This window comes from Oreochromis aureus, linkage group 3, assembly GCF_013358895.1.
Source record: "Oreochromis aureus strain Israel breed Guangdong linkage group 3, ZZ_aureus, whole genome shotgun sequence".
In the NCBI taxonomy this organism is placed as follows: domain Eukaryota; kingdom Metazoa; phylum Chordata; class Actinopteri; order Cichliformes; family Cichlidae; genus Oreochromis; species Oreochromis aureus.
Window position 1 is genome coordinate 103339816 of NC_052944.1, and position 7376 is coordinate 103347191.

Consider the following 7376-nt stretch of genomic DNA (forward strand, 5'->3'; position numbering starts at 1 on the left):
GACTGAGGCCAACTAGACAGTGATTGATTCAATTCAATTCAATTTTATTTATATAGCGCCAAATCACAACAACAGTGGCCTCAAGGCGCTTCATAGGTACAGAGAAAAACCCAACAATCATATGACCCCCTATGAGCAAGCACTTTGGCGACAGTGGGAAGGAAAAACTCCCTTTTAACAGGAAGAAACCTCTGGCAGAACCAGACTCAGGGAGGGGCGGCCATCTGCTGCGACCGGTTGGAGTGAGAGAAGGAAAACAGGATAAAGACATGCTGTTGAAGAGAGACAGATGTTAATAACAGATATGATTCAATGCAGAGAGGTCTATTAACACACTGAGTGAGAAAGGTGACTGGAAAGGAAAAACTCAATGCATCATGGGAATCCCCGGCAGCCTACGTCTATTGCAGCTGTTACGGGTTCGAAATTGAGGATGAGAGTAAAACAATGATAGTCCAGAAGAGGTCGTTCAAACAATTGATTTTAATGAATGCACGCTGCGTGGAGAGGTGCAAACTGCAAAACAGTTGTACATCTCTACCCAAAATACACTCTAGATTGCTTTTATAACATCAGGGTATTGTAACGCCCCTTCTTGCGTTTACAAGCACATAATTTGCATGTACAGAACATTCAGGTATTTTAAGAATTAAATGTAACATAGAGGTTCCTCCTTGTGGCATACTCTTCCAAATATGGTGATGACCTAAGGCCTTTGAGGTCACCATGGACTGGACATCCTTCCGTCACCTGTAACTAGGCAAACTCAAATACCACAAGAAGCTGAATACATTCAGGCCTTTGCTCAGCTACTATTTTACTATACCAATATACTCAGCATATGAGTTATGATACATATATATTTAACTCACTCATTTTAAAGTAGTTACAACTGCACCTGTAATAAACATGTTAATATTTTATTATGATAACCCCTATAATATAAATTATAACATAATGCCAGCAGCTTCAATAAACACTTTGATGACATGATAATTAATGCAATGATAAGATGATGGTTATGTAAAATAATCCCTGTGATTCCACACAGCCTAACCCTAACCCTAACCCTACCCTAAGGGAGGATTCAGGGTCACCTGGTCCAGCCCTAACTATATGCTTTAGCAAAAAGGAAAGTTTGAAGCCTAATCTTAAAAGTAGAGATAGTGTCTGTCTCCTGAATCCAAACTGGAAGCTGGTTCCACAGAAGAGGGGCCTGAAAACTGAAGGCTCTGCCTCCCATTCTACTTTAAATACTCTAGGAACAACAAGTAGGCCTGCAGAGCGAGAGCAAAGTGCTCTAATAGGGTGATATGGTACTACAAGGTCATTAAGATAAGATGGGGCCTGATTATTTAAGACCTTGTATGTGAGAAGCAGGATTTTGAATTCAATTCTGGATTTAACAGGAAGCCAATGAAGGGAAGCCAAAACAGGAGAAATATGCTCTCTCTTTCTAGTCCCTGTCAGTACTCTTGTTGCAGCATTTTGGATCAGCTGAAGGCTTTTCCATCATTGATGGAAACAGGACAGACTGGATGATGCCATTTCTCCAGACTGCACAGGATTATATCTTTGGATTAGTTCTGACACATTCATCAACACCATATCTCCAGTCATTGGAGGAAATATCAGAGGAGAAAAAAGTCTGATTTTTACTGGAAAAACCACAAACATGTTTAACCAATCATTTTGTACATTTTAAAAAATTATGCACAAGTTTTGCAAACAACACCTCTGCAACTATTTACCTAAAAATGCAGCTGAGGCCTCAAGCAGTTTTAATATAACCATTTCAAACTATTTACAGAACAATCAGGTGTTCTGCATCAAATAAGAAGCCACACAACTGATTTGTGTTACTGCAAAAATAGTTTGTGTCACTATAAGACAGAGGAGAACAGCACAGGGATAAACCTGCAGGTCTGACAGCAGGAGGTGGATCACTCCTGTTTTTTTCATGTGGAGACAGCGTTGCACAATGTGAACAGCTAATGCTAAGTAGGTTGTCATTTGATGCGAGTTAGCATTATCCAATAATCTAAGGAGCTTGGAAAGAAAAGCGTCTGGACTTCTTTAAGTAGCTTGAAGACGTTTCACCTCTGATCCGAGAAGCTTCTTCAGTTCTAAGGGTCAATGGTGGAGAGTCCCAGATTTAAGTGGGAGTTTCCTCCCAAAGAGGGACAAAGGACCCCCTGATGATCATCTACCTAATCACATGAGCCAAGGTGTGAAAGTGGACGTGGGTCACAATCAGCCAGGGTTTTGGGTGAGCTCATTGTGAAATCTGGTCCCACCCTATCATGTGATTTCTTGAGGTCAGATGGCCCAGGATGTGAGTGGGCGTTAAGGCGTCTGGGAAGGGGCCTGGGAACCACCTGTCCTCTCTGTTCCAATAATGGTGACACTTTTTTCCCTTAATAACAATGAGAGTAGCTAATGGTAATACTGTTTTCCCTTGGGTAGCAACGATGTGAGAAGGTTGACATTAATGGCTAATTCTAATTAGCGCTGTGTAATTATTACAGCTAATGCTAATTCTGTTTTCCCTTTCCTTATAACAATGTGAGCCGCTAGTGCTAGCTAGAATGATGTTAGCAGATAATGGTATTTTGATGTGAATTACCATTATGCGCTAATGGTTACACTCCTTTACCTTGGGTTATAACAAAGGGAGTAGCTAATGCTAACACTATTTTCCCCTGCATTATAACAATGTGAGCAGCTAATGCTAAGTAGGCTACCGTTATTAGCTAATGCCAATTTGAGGTGAATAAGCATTAGTTAATGCTAAATAGGCTGACATTATCAGCTAATGCTAATTTGAGGTGAATTAACATTATCCAATACTGCTAACAATAAGTTTGTTATTTTTAAACAATATAAGTATGAATTGCCACACTTAAATCAGAAAGCACTAAACTTAGCTAATGCTAACACAATTTTTTCTTTCAATTTTAGCAATGTGAGCCGTTATAAGCTAATGCTAATTTCAGGTAAATTAGCATTAACTGCTAATGCTAACAATGTTTTTACTTTACTTTTTAATAATGTGAGTAGCTAATGCTAAGTAGGCTGCCGATATTAGCTAATGCTAATTTGTAAGGAATACGCATTATCCGCTAATGCTAACACTATTTTCCCTTCAATTAAGCCTATTTAGTATTAATTGACTTCATTTAGCATATAAGTTAATGCGAAATAGGTTGCTATTAGTGGCTAAAGCTAATTTTAAGTGAATAAGCATTTGCAGCTAAAGCTAATACGTTATTTTCTTGCATTATAACGATGTGAGGACTTAATGCTAAGTAGGTAGGCTATTGCTAATTTGATGTGACTTAACATTATTTGTTAATGCTAACTCTTTTACCTCACATTATACCAATGTGAGCAGCTAATGCTAAGAAGGCTGCCGTTATTAGCTAATGCTAACTTGAGGTGAATTAGAATTATTTGTTAATGCTAACAATGTTTTTTCTTACTTTTTAACAATGTGAGCAGCAAATGCTAACACTAGTTCCCCTTGCTTTATAACAATTTGAACAGCTAATGCTAACACTCTTTTCTAGTGCGTTATAACAAGGACGATCTGATATCCTTATAACAATGTGAGTAGCTAATGCTGCCGTTATTAGCTAATGCTAATTTGAGGTGAATAAGCATTATCCACTAATGCTAACAATGTTTTTTCTTACTTTTTTACAATATGAGTAGATAATGCTAACACAATTCTTCTTTCAATTTAAATAATGTGAGCAGCTAATGCTAACACTCTTTTCCCCTGCAATGTATAGAGTTAATGCTAAGTAGGACGCCATCAGTGGGTAATTCTAATTTTAGGTGGATAAGCATTAGCACTGAATGCTCATATCGTTTTCCTTTGCTTTATAAAACGTGAGCAGCTAATGCTAAGTAGGCTGCTGTTATTAGCTTATGCTAATTTGATGCGAGTTACCATTATTGGATAATGCTAACAATGTTTTCTCTTTTTAACAATTATAGTAGCTAATGCTAATACTCTTTTCCCATGGGTTACAACGATGTTAAGAGTTTATTCTAAGTAGGCTGCCATTAGCAGCTAATGCTAATACTGTTTTACCTTGCTTTTTACAATGTGAGCAGCTCATGTTAAGTAGGCCACTTTGCTTGCTCAGGATTTGTGTGACCATGATGCACTCTAACAAACTCTACATTCACAGCTGAATTAAATGTGTCAAACAATAGAATGAAATATTGATTTTCACACGGCCCATTAGCAGCACTAGCTTATCAGATTTTCCAGTATTTAAGCCTCCATTTCTAAATGTTAGCTGCTCCTTTCTGCCTCTTTGTCACACACACACAGACTTAAATGATTCACAGCCTTGTTTCATCCTTCTGTCAGTGTCACTGACTGTCACTGTGACTGTGGACATACAGCATGGGAAACACACACATGGCTGACACTTTATTGGGTACACAGTGGCCACTATCTCAAGGACACTGGAAATGTTTCCAGCTCTTCCTCCTCTATCAGACATTCTCTCCATACCTGAGAGTGTCCAGTCTCCAGCCTGGATCCTTCAGTCCAGCCGACAGCAGCTTCATTCCTGAGTCTCCTGGATGATTGTAGCTCAGGTCCAGCTCTCTCAGATGGGAGGGGTTGGAGCTCAGAGCTGAGGCCAGAGAAGTACAGCCTTCCTCTGTGATCAGACAGCCTGACAGACTGCAGACACACAAAACAACAATCAATCTCATTTTCTGTTTGTCACAAATAACATTATCCATTTACATCCATTCAATGTAACTTTATTTAAAAGTGACAATTCCCAACAGACACCAATAGTCATCTCAAGCTGTTTAACAGTGTAAGTTAACAGCCTCCAATATTAGAGAGAAAGCCCCAAACATCAGACACTCCACTGTGAGCAGCACTTGGTGATGGTGGGAAGAAGAACTCCCTATGACACAAAGATCCTCGCAGTGAAAACAGGCTCCAGGAGGAGCATCTACCATGACTGGCTGCAGGGTGAGGGGAAAGAGAAGAGATGAGCTCAGAGAGACAAGAACAAAAAACAAACTAAGGAGAGAGAAGACAAAAGTTAAGGACATGCAGTAGTGACATATAAAAGCATCAGGAGTGAAAAGAGGGGGGTGGAGAAGAAAGCAAAGTATCATGGGAAGTCCACCAAAAGCCTGAGCCTATAGCAGCATAACTAAGGGATGGTTCAGGGTCACCTGATCCAGCTCTAAGTATAAGCTTTATCAAAAAGGAAAGTTTGGATTAGTCCAAAGTAAAGTCAGAAAGTCATTATTTGTGTCACATTTTAGTGGAAATGTAGAAAAACTATCCAAAAGTTATTTCTAAATCTGATATTAAACAGTTTAAATGGTGAAAGAAGCTGTAAAGAAAACAGAAAAAGTCAATAAAAGCCTCTTTAGAGGGTCACCAGTTTAAAACTCAGACATTTAAAATGGTGATTCTCCTTCTCTGCTCCATTTACTCTCTAGACTTCCTGTTCCTAGGAGGGATTTGATTGGCTGAACATCCTTTTAGCCTTTCTTTAGTTCTTTGGGTGCTAATCAAAGAGGAAAACACACGAGTCATGTGACGTGGCATAAGGAGCGCTCTGATTAGTTGGGATTCACAAACTATGGTGCTGTTTGCAAGCTTAGCTTTGCAGAGGCAAGAAAATCTCTTAAATAGGGATGAGACGCTCCACAGTGACGTTTCCACACTTTGGAGCTTCTGAAGTGCAGATGTTTGGAAACGCTGCTCCAACGCATGGTTCAAACACTCAGATCACGTGACCTCAGCTGCCACAGGTGGCATACCTGCTGCTTCCAGGCATTGCCAGGCTCAGGAATACCCATTTTTGATTGGCTGGTCTTTTGGACTGGGCCTTGTAATGAGTGAATGATGCTTTTATAGCACTGCTTCGGTTTATTCCACACACATTCAGTCCTATCAGCAGAGAGAGAGCCACACACTGTCTGTAGCATCATTAGAAGATCTCGGTAAAAACACCACCTCTGCTTCAAGGACTAAATCAAACAGGCACCAGTTTTCAGCTCTGTCTGCGCTCTACTTTTTTCTACTGTAAACAAAAAATAGAATTAACTGCATTCAGGGACATCATCCTCACAGCATCTTCAAGACGGCACAAATTCTTCCAATGTTTCAGTTTGACGAAGCCTCACTTTGCCCATCGCTGCTTTTAAAACAGTGTTTGTGCTGCCAAGAACATCTTGTATTGGTCTCATGACATGAATGGGAGTGTTTCAGGAGGCAGACTGAACCTTTGATGAGTTTGGTGCCTTAAACTGAGGAATAAAAGGACACAAGGAACAAACTGAAGAGAATCTAAAATAGGCCGGCAGCACATGAGGAGGAGAAACTGACACTGACATAAAGACTGAGGGAAGGACAGAGCCATTTATACACCTGAGTTCACATGAGGGTCATGTGACACAGCTGAAACTCATCTAGACAACGTCTGACACCAGAGACCATACTTACCAAAATAAAACAGGTTATAATGAACAACCATGAGTGGAACAGCGGAGTGAACTGAGCAGCAGGAGGGAGGGCGTTTCTCCAAAACTTGTGTCCATCACAATTATGGACAGTCGTGTATAATAAGTAGACTTGTTCAGATTTGTCCAACACTTTTCTCTGTCAGTGTTTCACAGAATATCATCAGAGACATGATAGTGACCATTAGTGTCACTGTGGAGATGCTTATTCCAGCATCACTGACTTCATGGTTCCAGTTTCCATCACTAAGGACTACATGTAGTGATGCTGCTGTTAGCCATGATAGCCTGTTAGCTCCAACAGGTGGTCAGTGTGAGAGCAGAAGATGATATCAGTGACATCCAAACAAGGAAGGAAGAGACTGTTGAAGGCAGCGAGCTGTGACTGCTGTGAACAGTGTTCTCACACTATTTTCTCCCTGTGTCAACATACAAGAGGCTTTTTCAGCTGCAACACACAGCAAACACCTTTATACAACTAAATATACTGAGAGCACACTGCTGTGGTTGCTGTGGCAACCAGTCATATATCCAGCTGTTTGGGGCTGAGTCTGCTTCCTCATCCTTCGGAAAAACCTCAAAGTTTGATGTGTTTTTGACTTGAAGCTTTTTGGGATTTGTTTTGATTTGTTGTTCTACACACTGTGAAACAAAGCTAGAAGCCACTGTGGTACAGTGGGGGACTCAAACCCAGGACCCAACCTGCTCCAACAACAGTCAGAAGGATTTTATTAAGTCTCATTTGTGTTCATTAGGAAAACATTCACACTGACTTCCACCTTTTTAAATGTGAGTAAACACATCTTGGTTCTGGTGCTGATGTGGTATCTGGGACAGGTGATGATTTTGAAATCAGTCTG